This window comes from Pristiophorus japonicus, unplaced genomic scaffold (assembly GCF_044704955.1).
Source record: "Pristiophorus japonicus isolate sPriJap1 unplaced genomic scaffold, sPriJap1.hap1 HAP1_SCAFFOLD_231, whole genome shotgun sequence".
Classification (NCBI taxonomy): Eukaryota; Metazoa; Chordata; class Chondrichthyes; family Pristiophoridae; genus Pristiophorus; species Pristiophorus japonicus.
The window spans coordinates 86579-101053 of record NW_027252026.1 but is presented as its reverse complement, the minus strand read 5'-3'; the positions used below and the strand labels follow the sequence as shown (position 1 = coordinate 101053).

Genomic DNA, 14475 nt, shown 5'->3' with positions numbered 1-14475 from the left:
CTGCAATATTGAGTTTAAATAAACCCTTTCCTGTTTCTGTAATCAGGGACATGGGTGAACACTTATTGGCACCATCCACTTCCCATGGTCCTCGGGCCCGAAAACCTCTGGAGAGGATGGAGAGTTTTCCCACAGTACATAAATGTGTCAAAAAACCAATTTCCTCGCTCTTTTTTAGCACAATAATGGTGCAAGTGCTGAGGATTGCGAGAAAATTCAAGGCCCATGTCAACATTTTATGTCGAAAAAACCCAACATTTCACTGTCATGATTTGTTAACCAATCCAATTACTCATAATACTTTTTTTTTTACAATGGTGCAGATTTTGCGGGAGGAATCACGGTGTGTTCAAACAGGTCCTAGATCCCCTGTCGAGGGCACCGCGCTGTTTTTACTCTCTGATTATCGCAAGTTACAGTGCAAAAGCCCACAGAGAGTCTTAGGCCTAAAAATCTGTTCTAATATTAGCACCGGGCGATGTTTACCGTGTCCAAACGGGATATTCACTAGTAGCGCCCCAAGAGGGGAGTGGAGCACTTAGGGAAGCGTTCTACGCTACTTTGAGGGCTCTAGGGGTGGTAGCACTGCATGGATAATGAAGGTCTGGTGCTCGGAAACCTGAAAAATTACAGAAAGGTGAAGGGAGCGTTGGAAACACCGGCAGCAGTATGTGCGACCTCACAGAATCACGGCAATGTTAAAAGATTTTACAACTGACCAGCCACAGGCTCCTGCTCTATAACATCGCCCCAGGAGCTTCCATGGAACACCCGCTCTCCCTGTCGGTGACAGTGCCAGGCGCTACGGCAGGCGAAAGGAGTGAAGTTCAGGATCGCGGCACTAACGTGGCGTTGTACACCCATGACGTCACCAAGTGGGTGGTGCTAGAGTGCACGGCGTTAACTGATAGCGCCGCTGCTAAACCACCACTGAGGTTCACGGCAGGCACCGACAGCGTGGCACTCGGGCAGCAAGTGCTTAGCGGCTAGAAGGCAGTAGAGCAGGGGAGCGATGGGGGAAATGATAACCAGAGTGTGACAGGAAGGGACAGAATTTATAAACATAAGTGTATCAGAAAGTGAGGTCAAAGCAGGGAAAATAGTAAAAGACAAAATCAAAAGCACTTTATATGAATGCACGCAGCATTTGTAACAAGACAGATGAATTGACGGCACAAATAGATATAAATGGGTACGATCTGATAACCATTACAGAGCCATGGTTGCAAGGTGACCAAGGCTGGGAACTGAAAATTCAGGGATTTTTGACAATTCGGAAGGATGGACAAAATGGAAAAGGAGGTGGGGTAGCTCTGTTAATAAAGGATGAGATCAGTGCAGTAATGAGAAATGATATTGGCTCAGAAGATCAAGATGTAGAATCAATTTGGGTGGAGATAAGAAACAATAAGGGGAAGAAGTTATTGGTGGGCATAGTCTATAGGCCCCCTAACAGAAACTACACTGTTGGGCAGAGCATAAATAAAGCAGTATTGGAATCTTGTAAGAAAGTTCCGGCAATAATCATGGGTGATTTTACTCTATATATTGATTGGACAAATCAAATTGGGCACGATAGCCTTGAGGAAGAATTCATAGAGTGTATCTGGGATGGTTTCCTTGGACAGTACATTGTGGAAACAACCAGGGAGCAGGGTATCTTAGATCTGGTACTGTGTAAATATAAGAGACATAGGAAATAGGAACAGGAGTAGGCCAAAGGGCCTCTCGAACCTGGTCCGCCATTCAATAAGATCATGGCTGATCTGATTATTGGCTCAGCTCAACTTTCCAGCCCGCTCCCCATATGCATTTACTCCCTTATCGCTCAAAATTCTGCTATCTCCGCTTTAAATATATTCAATGACCCAGCCTCCTTAGCTCTCTGGCACAGAGAATGTACAACCGAGAGAAGAAATTCCTCCTCATCTCAGTTTTAAATGGGCGACCCCTTATTCGAAAACTATGCACCCTAGTTCTAGATAACTCCATGAGTGGAAACATCCTCTCTGCATTTACTTTGTCCAGCCCCCTCATTATTTTATATGTCTTAATAAGATCATCTCTCATTCTTCTGAACTTCAACGTGTATAGGCCCAACCTGCTCAACCTTTCTTCATAAGTCAATCCCTTCACCTCAGGAATCAAATGAGTGAATCTTCTCTGAACTACCTCCAATGCAAGTATATGTTTCAATGATAAGGATTATGGGGAGTGGACGGAGAAGTGTAGCTGAGCCCAAGATCAAATCAGCCATGATCTGATTAAATGGCGGAGCAGGCTTGCGGGGACAAATGGCCGACTCCTGCTTCTATTTCTATATTCTTATGTTCTAGTGCCCCCCCACCCCCCGCCTCTTGGGCACTAACGGGTGGTGCTAAGCAAACAAATGTTTAACCTTAAGTGTAATGAACGGTGAGCGCCGTTCATTTTCCGCTGACCACTGACTGACCAATAATAATTGCAATTTATTCGCCATAAATTAATTTTCTAATGTCAGAAATAAAGTTTAAACATAATATAAAATTCTAAATATGAAGACCCTCTCACAATAACATGATTAAATGTATCTATTGAATTGTCTTTTACTGTCTTCCCTAAAGCCTATACTTGAAAGCCTCGCCTTGTCTCAAGAGTTGGGGCTTCTCTCCAACAGGTCTACAGTTTCAAACCACATTCTGGCAATGGCATTCTCAGCATGTGCAGCGTGCAATAATGTACAAGATCACCGGCCAGAATATTCTAGCTATAACACTCCCAGATACAATTCCTCCCTTCCTGTTCAACACTGTTAGTGTACGTCATTAAATACAGAGCAACCTGGCATCTGGTGGGCAAAAAGCAAGCTGGTCAGTAATTCACATCAGGCAGTAGAGACACAGAAACATAGAAAATAGGTGCAGGAGTAGGCCATTCGGCCCTTCGAGCCTGCACCACCATTCAATAAGGTCATGGCTGATCATTCCCTCAGTACCCCTTTCCTGCTTTCTCTCCATACCCCTTAATCCCTTTAGCCGTAAAGGCCATATCTAACTCCCTCTTGAATATATCCAATGAACTGGCAACAACAACTCTCTGCGGCAGGGAATTCCACAGGTTAACAACTCTGAGTGAAGAAGTTTGTCCTCATCTCAGTCCTAATAGGCCTACCCCTTATCCTAAGACTGTGTTCCCTGGTTCTAGACTTCCCCAATATTGGGAACAATCTACCCGCATCTAACCTGTCCCGTCCCGTCAGAATTTTGTATGTTTCTATGAGATCCCCTCTCATCCTTCTAAACTCCAATGTATAAAGGCCCAGCTGATCCAGTCTCTCCTCATATGTCAGTCCGACCATCCCGGGAATCAGTCTGGTGAACCTTTGCTGCACTTCCTCAATAGCAAGAACGTCCTTCCTCAGATTAAGAGACCAGAATTGAACACAATATTCCAAGTGAGGCCTCACCAAGGCGCTGTACAACTGCAGTAAGACCTCCCTGTTCCTATACTCAAATTCCATTGCTATGAAGGCCAACATACCATTTGCCTTCTTTACCGCCTGCTGCATCTGGCCAGCTTTCAATGACTGATGAACCATGACACCCAGGTCTCGTTGCACCTCCTCTTTTCCTAATCTGCCACCATTCAGATAATATTCTGTCTTTGCGTTTTTGCCCCCAAAGTGGATAACCTCACAGTTATCCACATTATACTGCATCTGCCATGCATTTGCTCACTCACCTAACCTGTCCAAGTCACCCTGCAGCCTCTTAGCGTCCCCCTCACAGCTCACACCGCCACCCAGTTTAGTGTCATCTGCAAATTTGGAGATATTACACTCAATTCCTTCATCCAAATCATTGTTGTATATTGTAACGAGCTGGGGTCCCAGCACTGAGCCCTGCGGCACTCCACGAGTCACTGCCTGCCATTCTGAAAAGGACCCATTTATCCCAACTCTCTGCTTCCTGTCTGCCAACCAGTTCTCGATCCACATCAGTATATTACCCCCAATACCATGTGCTTTGATTTTACATACCAATCTCTTGTGTGGGACCTTGTCAAAAGCCTTTTGAAAATCCAAATACACCACATCCACTGATTCTCCCTTGTCCACTCTACTAACTACATCCTCAAAAAATTCCAGAAGATTTGTCAAGCATGATTTCTCCTTCATAAATCCAAGCTGACTTGGACCGATCCTGTCACTGCTTTCCAAATGTGCTGCTATTTCATCCTTAATAATTGATTCCAACATTTTCCCCACGACTGATGTCAGGCTAACCGGTCTATAATTACCCATTTTCTCTCGCCCTCCATTTTTAAAAAGTGGTGTTACATTAGCTACCCTCCAGTCCACAGGAACTTATCCAGAGTTGATAGACTGTTGGAAAATGATTACCAATGCATCCACTATTTCTAGGGCCACTTCCTTAAGTACTCTGGGATGCAGACTATCTGGCCCCGGGGATTTATCGGCCTTCAATCCCATCAATTTCCCTAACACAATTTCCCACCTAATAAGGATATCCTTCAGTTCCTCCTCTCACTTGACCCTCGGTCCCCTAGTACTTTTGGAAGGTTATTTGTATCTTCCTTCGTGAAGACTGAACCAAAGTATTTGTTCAATTGGTCTGCCATTTGTTTGTTCCCCATTATAAATTCACCTGAATCCGACTGCAAGGGAGCTACGTTTGTCTTCACTAATCTTTTTCACTTCACATATTTATAGAAGCTTTTGCAGTCAGTTTTTATGTTCCCGGCAAGCTTCTTCTCATACTCTATTTTCTCCCTCTTAATTAAACCCTTTGTCCTCCTCTGCTAAATTCTAAATTTCTCCCAGTCCTCAGGTTTGCTGCTTTTTCTGGCCAATTTATATGCCTCTTCCTTGGATTTAACACTATCCTTAATTTCCCTTGTTAGCCAGGGTTGAGCCACCTTCCCCATTTTATTCTTACTCCAGACAGGGATGTACAATTGCTGAAGTTCATCCATGTGATCTTTAAATGTTTGCCATTGCATATCCACTGTCAACCCTTTAAATATCATTTGCAAGTCTACTCTAGCCAATTCATGCTTCAAACCATCGAAGTTACCTTTCCTTAAGTTCAGGACCCTGGTTGTAAGTTCAGCAAGAGTGAGTTCTCTCGGAGAAGTGGGCAGCACTCCCACCTGAGTCGGAAGGCTAGAACATAACAAGAAATAGGAGCAGGAGCATGCCATACGGCCCCTCGAGCCTGCTCCGCCATTTAATATGATCATGGCTGATCCAATCATGGACTCAGGTCCACTTACCTGCCCGCTCTCCATAACCCTTTATTCCCTTATCGGTTGAGAAACTGTCTCTGTTTTAAATTTATTCAATGTCCCAGCTTCCACAGCTCTCTGAGGCAGCGATTTCCACAAATTTACAACCCTCTGAGAAAAGAAATTCCTCCTCATCTCAGTTTTAAATTGACGGCCCCTTATTCTAAGATTATGCCCCCTAGTTCTAGTCTCACCTATTAGTGGAAACATCCTCTCTGTATCCACATTGTCAAGCCCCCTCATAATCTTATACGTTTCGATAAGATCACCTCTCATTCTTCTGAATTCCAATGAGTAGAGACCCAAACTACCCAACCTTTCGTCATAAGTTAACTCCCTCATCTCTGGAATCAACCTAGTGAACCTTCTCTGAACTACCTCCAAAGCAAGTATATCCTTTCTTAAATATGGAAACCAAAATTTTACGCAATATTCTAGATGTGGCCTCACCAATACCCTGCATAACTGTAGCAAGACTTCCCTGCTTTTATACTCCATCCCCTTTGCAATAAAGGCTAAAATTCCATTGGCCTTCCTGATCACTTGCTGTATCTGCATACTAACCTTTTGTGTTTCATGCACCAAGACCCCCAGGTCTCGCTGTACTGCAGCACTTTGTAATTTTTCTCCATTTAAATAATAACTTGCTCTTCGATTTTTTCTGCCAACGTGCATAACCTTACACTTTATACTCCATCTGCCAAATCTTTGCCCACTCACTTAGCCTGTCTATGTCCTTTTGCAAGTTTTTTGTCCCTCCTCACACGTTGCTTTTCCTCCCATCTTTGTATCATCAGCAAACTTGGCTACGTTACACTCGGTCCCTTCATCCAAGTCGTTAATGTAGATTGTAAATAGTTAGGTTCCAGCACTAATCCCCACAGCACCCCACTAGTTATTGATTGCCAACTCGAGAATGAACCATTTATCCCGACTCTGTGTTCTCTGTTAGTTAGCCAATCACTTTGTTCACAGTAATTGTAGCAGCACTTGTGTGCTGAGAGATTTGCATCGTATTGTCACTTGTGGCAATGAATGCCTGGGTTATCGCTATGGCCTTGGTCAAGGTTGGTGTCTCTACAGTCAAAAATTTGAGAAGTATGGTTTTGTGGACAATGCCAAGTACGAAAAAGTCTCGGAGTATGTGCTCCAAATGTCCTTCAAATTTGCAATGCACTTAGCTCGGCGACATAACTTGCCATTTCCTGGCCTTCAGACCTTTTGTAGGTGTAGAACCGGTACCTCGCCATCAGAACGCCTTCCATCAGGTTAAAATGCTCTCGGATCAGTGTGCACAAATCGTCGTACAATTTCTCCGTGGGTTTCGCTGGAGTGAGCAGATTCTTCATGAGGCTATACGTTGGTGCCCCACAGACGGTGAGGAGGATTGCCCTTCATTTGGCAGTGCTCTCTTTCCCATCCAGCTCGTTAGCCACGAAGTATTGGTCGAGTCGCTCCACAAAAGTTTCCCAATCATCTCCCTCCGAAAATTTCTTCAGGATGCCCACTGTTCTCTGCATCTTTGGATTTGTTATCTGTATCTCGTTGCCAGTTATTGTGTATGGAGAAAGAGTCAGACTGAACACTGTGAGCTCAAAGTAAAGTGTAACCTTAGTCTTTTATTGCAGGTCTCCAGAGTGCCTCTCCAACCTGTGAAACCTCCTTAAATACCTGTCCTCCCAAGGGATTATGCAATCCCTTGGGACTCCCGGGGATGAGCCCTCTGGTGGCTGTACAGAGTAAATACAAGTCCACATATATAACAACTTCCCTTTCATAAATCCATGCTGACTCTGCCTGACTGAATTCTGCTTTTTTAAATGTTCTGCTACTGCTTCTTTAATAATGGAATCCAACATTTTCCCAACCACAGATGTCAGGCTAACTAGTCTATAGTTTCCTGCTTTTTTTCTGCCTCCTTTTTTAAATAGGGGTGTTACAATTGCAGTTTTTCAATCTGCTGGGACCTCCCTAGAATCCAAGGAATTTTGGTAAATTACAACCAATGCATCCACTAATCCACTAATCAGACCCTAGGATGCAAGCCATCAGGTCCAGGGGATTTCTACACCTTTAGTCCCATTATTTAATGAGTACCACCTCATTAGTGATTGTGATTGTGTTCCTCCTCCATTATAGCCCCTTGACTATCCACTGTTGGGATATATTGCACTGTTGGGTTGTGGGTTCAAGTCCCACTCCAGAGACTTGAGCTCATAAATCCACTGCAGTGCTGAGGGAGTGCTGCAGTGTCGGAAGTGCCGTCTTTCGGGGGAGACATTAATCCGAGGTCCCGTCTGCTCTCGCAGATGGATGTAAAAGATCCCTTGGCACTATTTCGTAGAAGAGTTCGAAGAAGAAGGGTTATCGCCCGTGTCCTGGGCCGATATTTATTCCTCAATCAACATTTGCCTCAATTTCAAAATTCTCATCCTTGTTTACAAATTCCTCCATAGCCTCGCCTCTCCCTATCTCTGTAATCTCCTCCAATGCCACAACTCCCCCCCTCGAGAATGTCTGTGCTCCTCATATTCTGCCCTCTTGAGCATCCCTGATTATAATCGTTCAACCATCAGTGGCCGTGCCTTCAGCTGCCTCGGCCCTAAGCTCTGGAATTTCTCCCTAAACCTCTCTGCTTCTCTTTCCTCCTTTGAGATGCTCCTTAAAACCTACCTCTTTGGCCAAGTTTTTGGTCATCTGCCCCATCTTACGTGGCTCGGTGTCACATTTTTGTCTTACAACACTCCTGTGAAGTGCCTTGGGACATTTTACTACATTAAAGGCGCTATATAGATACAAGTTGTTGTTGTAAAACAGACTATCTGGTCTTTATCACATAGCTGTTTGTGGGAGCTTGCAATTGGCTGCCGCCTTTCCTACATTACAACAGTGACTACACACCAGGCTGTAAAGCGTTTTGGGACGTCCTGAGGTTGTGAAAGGCACTATAGAAATGCAAGTCATTCTTACGTTAAGTTATATTTATTTACTTACCAATCACATTCCCAGGTGCAGTGGCGGAACCAGTACTGGTTCAGTCTCCGACAGTCTATAGCGTGAGAGAGCGTCAGACTGTGAGCTTACGCTGCACCATGAAGAAAGACAACGTCAGGCAAGTGGATGTTCACTGGTCCCAACAGCTCCCTGGTACACACAAGGAGATGATACTTCATTACACAAATAATACATTAAAAAAGTAGCGGGGTTTTGCTGACCATTTTCAGTCTTCCAGGGATGTCACCAGTATTAGCTTCATTCTGACCATCACAGGCGTGCAGCACAGAAACACCGCTGCCTATATCTGCAGTGTGTGGAGCCGTATCGATGGAGCAGGAACCCAGCTGAATGTCATCGGTATGTAAATGTTAGCTATCACTCGCAGGTTCACAGGAACAGACCGCACTGGTGTTAATTCCTGGATTCTTTTATTCAATCTGGTTCAGTAAAATTACTGAGTCGAATACCTCTTGTGCTTTGAACAAAGCAGTCTTTATTACCGGCCAGTAAGACCTATCAGACAGAAGATATACTCTCTGGATAGAGCGTACACACTCCCTACGGATAGGTGAAGTTACATCGTAAAGCGTTAACAGTTATACAGTTTTGAAATCAGATAACAAAATACAAATGGATTGACAGTCTAACTCAGACACTCATTAGTCAATCTATATGAGATGTTCTTCTTGAAAGCTCAAGTATTGCCTCCAAATGTTTCAATCTAATGGTGTGACTATTTACTGAGACCTTGCAATTCTGCAGATGTATTTCATGTTACAATTATATATTATTGGCAGGATTAGTGACTTGAAACCTTGAGACAGATTGTTAGCTATGCTGATGTTGCACTATTTGCAATCTGACATTCTCCCAGCTATTCTTCCATGGCGTATACATTTTCATATATCCCGTTTACTTTACTATCCTTAATTCCATATATTCCGTTCAGATATCCACACTGGGACCTGTATCCGACCCACAGCAGGGCAGGGGGAAAGGATGGATTGTCCAAGATGGGAAGGGTTTTATTTTCACAAAGAAGTTGTTGGTTTAATAGAACAATAATGTTGTGTATGAATAAAGAGTCTGACCAGATACTGAGAGCTCAAAGTAAAGTGTGACCGTAGTCTTTTATTACAGGCCTCCAGAGTACCTCCCCAGCCTGTGAGGCCTCCTTAAGTACAGCTGCTCCCAAGGGCTTGTGGGATCCCTTGGGACTCCAGGGGATGGGCCCTCTAATAATTAAACAAGGTATTTACAGGTTTACATATATAACATAAGAAATTAAAATTCCAAAGACAGCTCCTGCCTGAATTCAAAAGCGACCCAACTGAAATGGTGTGTGTGTTAATGTGGCATTTAAATAGGAGCCAGCAGTGGCTCCAAATGTGAATCATGTGTTCATCACAAGGGGAAATGCCAGGGTTGGGCTGTCCTGAGGATCTGCTAATGAGGCCAGCAGTTGGCACGTTAACGTTGACTTTAGCAACTCTGCAGTGGGGAAGGACAAGGCAGCCATGGTTCCCACACTAAATGACTAACCCATGGTCCCTGCCGGAAAGTGTGTGTGTGTGTGGACACTGGCAGAGGACCAGGATCAGGCTTGGCGACAAGGCCTATAGAGTCAAGAGCCTGACAACACCCAGTGTCTGGGATTAGGTGAATAATGGGGAGAGGTTCTGGAAAGTGCGGCGCTCGGGATCAGAACTGAAAATGAAGCAAGGCAGCTCCTGCGCAGGTTTCCCGGGAGTCGGGTAATCCGGCAGTGAAAGGGAGGCGGGAGCGGCCCAATCCACAAGGTAAGTGCATGTTCCAGCACTGCTTCTGGGGCAAGAGGGGCAGGACTGCACCCCCCGCCATCACCTACATCGATTGTAGCCTCTCCCCCCCCGCCCAATCGTGTCCTCTCTCCCCCCCCCTCCCCCGCCCAATGGTGGCCTCTCTCTTTCTGCCCCCCGCCCGATCATGGCCTCCCTCTCTCTCTTTCACTCTCCCCCCCCCCCCACCCAATCGTGGCCTCTCTCTCTCTCTCTTATCCCCCCATCGATCGCGGCCTCTCTCTCTCTCCCCCACCCAATCGTGGCTTCTCTCACTTCCCCACCACTGCCCGATCATGGCCTCTCTCTCTCCCCCACTCGTGGCCTCTCTCTCTCTCTCACACCGCCCAATCATGGCCCCTCTCTCTCTCTCTCTCTCTCTCTCTCTCCCCACCCGCCCAATCGTGGCCTCTCTCTCTCTCACACGCCCGCCCGATCATGGCCTCTCTCTCCCCCACCCGTCCAATCGTGGTCTCTCTCTCCCCCTGTTATGAATGAATAAAGAGTCTGACTGGATACTGTGAACTCAAAGTAAAGTGTGACCTTAGACTTTTATTGCAAGTGTCCAGAGTGCCTCTCCAGCCTGGGAGGCCTCCTTAAGTACCTGTGCTCCCAAGGGATTGTGGGATCCCTTGAGACTCCAGAGGATGAGCCATATGGTGGCTGTACAAGGTATATACAAGGTTACATATATAACAACACTCCCCACAAAGTCAACAGTGTAACTATTTACAAGGTGAGTCGATCTGGGGGCCTTCTTGCCGTGATTGATCGTCTCGGTACAAATGACGCTGGTATTGGTGAATTATCTGTTGGGCCGTCACTGGGCTACTGTGCAGCTGGCCTTGCTGAGCTGCCTAGTATGGTGAGTCCTGCTGGGCTGCTGCGGATGGTGGGTTCTGCTGCGTGGCCAACCGCGGTGTCGGTTGGCACTGGTGTGTATGTTGGGGGGGGGTCAAAGAAAGTAGGGTACAAAGTGGGTTGCTCAGTGAATCTGAGTTTGATTTGGTCCAAGTGTTTCCAGTGAATGAGTCCATTTGAAAGTTTGACCCGAAACACCCTGCTCTCTTTGGCCACAACAGTGCCAGGAATCTACTTGGGACCTTGTCCATAATTTAATACAAATGTAGGATCATTGATTTCAATTTCGCGTGACACATTTGAGCTATCATAATATGTGCTTTGTTGAACAGGAAGAGAGCAGGCAGCTTCATGTAAATCAGGGTGAACTAACAAGAGCCTTGTCTTAAGTGCCCTTTTCATGAGCAGTTCAGCAGGTGGAATCCCAGTGAGCGAGTGGGGTCTCGGGCGGTAGCTAAGCAGGACTCAGGATAGGCGAGTCTGCAGTGAGCCTTCAGTTACCCTCTTCAAGCCCTGATTGATAGTTTGCACTGCTCTTTCTGCCTGACCATTGGATGCTGATTTGAACGGGGCAGATGTGACATGTTTGATCCCGTTGCGGGTCATGAATTCTTTGAATTCGGCACTGGTAAAACATGGCCCATTGTCGCTCACACGGACATTGGGTAGTCCGTGCGTGGCAAACATGGCCCGCAGGCTTTCAGTGGTGGCAGCGGACGTGCTTGCCAACATTATCTCACATTCAATCCATTTGGAGAACGCATCTGCAACCACAATAAACATTTTACCCAAGAACGGGCCTGCATAGTTGACATAGATCCTAGACCACGGTTTGGAGGGCTAAGACCATAAACTTAGTGACGCCTCCCTGGGTGCATTGTTCAACTGCAAGCATGTGTTACATCTGTGCATGCAGGACTCTAAGTCCGCATCGATACCGGGCCACCACACGTGGGATCTGGATATCACTTTCATCATTGCGATGCCTGGGTGGATGCTGTGGAGGTCACTAATGAAGGTATCTCTGCCCTTCTTGGGGACCACTACTCGATTGCCCCACAGAAGGCAGCCTGCCTGTATAGACATTTCATATCTGTGCTACTGGTACAGCTTTATCTGTTCCTGCATTTCCACTGGGATACTGGACCAGCTCCCGTGCAGCACACAGTTTTTAACTAGGGCAAGTTTAACTAGGGTTCCTGGCTTGTCCAAGTTCTAATCTGTTGGGCTGTGACAGGTGATTGCTCACTCTCAAATGCTTCCATTACCATGACTAAATCTGCGGGTTGTGCCATTTCCACCCCCGTGGTGGGCAATGACAGCCTACTGAGAGCATGGGCAGAGTTTTCTGTGCCTGGTCTGTGGCGGATGGCATCTGTTATAAATGAAGAGACCTTTGTGTGTGTTAATGCAGGTGAGGCCCTTCGATGATTCCTCCAGCTCCTGCGTCATGTAGGCCAAGGTCAAGTCCAGATTCGTGAACATCTTTCCTCCCACCTGCGTGGCAAAAAGCCGTCGGACTTTGGTAGTGGGTATTGATTCTGCAGGGAGAAACGATTGATAGTTACTTTGTAATCACCACAGATTCTGACTGTGCCATCTCACTTGAGGATTGGAACGATCGGACTGGCCCACTCATTGAATTCGATCAGCGATATGATGCTGCTGGCCTAGCTCGATCTCTACCCTTTTTCTCATCATGTACGGTACTGCTCTTCCCTTGTAATGGATGGGTCACACCCCTGGAATTAGATGGATCTGCATTTCTGCTCCTTGGAACTTCCCGATGCTTGGTTTGAACAGTGAAGGGAACTTGTTTAAGACCTGGGCACACGAAGTGTCGTCAGCGGGCAAGAGCACGTGGACGTCGTCCCAGTTCCAGCGTATCTTTCCCAGCCAGCTCCTGCCAAGCAGCGTGGGACCATCGCCCGGTACCACCCAGAGTAGTAGCTTGTGCACCGCTCCATCGTAGGAGACTTTTACAGTAACACTGCCGACTATGGGAATCATTTCCTTTGTGTAAGGTCTCAGTTTTGTGAGGATTGGAGTCAAGACTGGCCTTGAGGCCTTGCTGCACCATAATTTATCAAAAGTGTTTTTGCTCATAATGGGCTGGCTCGCACCCGTGTCCAGCTCCATTGACACCGGGAGTTCATTTAGTTCAACCTTCAGCATTATCGGGGGACACTTTGTGCTAAATGTGTTCACCCCATATACCTCTGCCTCCTCAGTCTGAGGCTCTGGTTCGTGATGATCTGCCGTGGATCTGTTCATCCTCTGCTACATGGTGGTTTGCAGGATTAACAGGATTTGCAACTCGCCTGCACATACATTGGAGGTGTCCCATTGTTCCACAGCCCTTGCAAACGTACCCTTTGAAGCAGCATGAATGGAAATGATGCAGCGCCAACAAGGTGTTAATGGCCTTACATTCATCACCCTTGATGGTGGACTCAGACATCTGCGGACGTGCAGCTGCAGGCATGTGGAGCCTGCCCTGTACGTTGCGATGTGAAAACAACATCACTTTGTTCACAGTACTTGTAGCAGCACTTGTGTGCTGAGAGATTTGCTCAGTATTGTCACTGGTGGCAATGAACGCCGGGGCTATTGCTATGGCCTTACTCAAGGTTGGGGTCTACACAGTCAAAAGTTTGTGAAGTATCATTTCATGGCCAATGCCAAGTACGAAAAAGTCTCTGAGCATGTGCTCCAAATGTCCTTCAAATTCGCAATGTCCTGCAAGGGCGTCTTAGCTCAGCGATATAACTCACCACTTCCTGCCTTCAGAACTTTTGTAGGTGTAGAACCGGTACCTTGCCATCAAAACGCTTTCCTTTGGGTTCAGATGCTCCCAGCCAAGTGTGCATAAATCATTGTACGATTTCTCTCTGGGTTTCGCTGGAGCAAGCAGATTTTTCATGAGGCCATATGTTGGTGCCCCGCAGACGGTGAGGAGAATTGCCCTTCGTTTGGCAGTGTTCGCTTATCCTTCCAGCTCGTTGGCCACGAAGTATTGGTCGAGTCGCTCCTGGAAGACTTCCCAATCATTTCCCTCCAAAAATTTCTCCAGGATTGCCACTGTTCTCTGCATCGTTGGGTTTGTCATCTGTATCTCGTCGCCAGTTGTTATGTATGAATAAAGAGTCTGACTGGATACTGTGAGCTAAAAGTAAAGTGTGACTTTTGTCTTTTATTGCAGGTCTCCAGAGTGCCTCTCCAGCCTGGGAGGCCTCCTTAAGTACCTGTGCTCCCAAGGGATTGTGGGATCCCTTGGGACTCCAGGGGATGAGCCCTCTTGTGGCGGTACAATATATATACAAGGTTACAAATATAACACCCCACACCCACCCAATCATGGCCTCTCTCTCTCTCTCTCTCTCTCTCCCCGCCGCCCGCCCAGTCATGGCCGCTCTCTCCCCCACCCGCCCAATCGTAGCCTCTCTCTCTCTCTCTCACTCTCTCCTGCCCGACCAATCGTGCCCTCTCTCCCCGTCCACCCACCCAATCTTGG

At 46.5% G+C, this 14475-nt stretch overlaps 1 long non-coding RNA gene and 1 pseudogene across 1 annotated transcript in view; one reads left to right on the top strand and one right to left on the bottom strand.

Moving 5' to 3' along the window:
- Positions 1 to 14475, bottom strand: part of LOC139245695 (uncharacterized) — a 369717-nt gene that overhangs the window by 337085 nt on the left and 18157 nt on the right. The window lies entirely within an intron of this gene.
- Positions 1 to 14475, top strand: part of LOC139245686 (cell adhesion molecule CEACAM2-like) — a 142534-nt pseudogene that overhangs the window by 120655 nt on the left and 7404 nt on the right.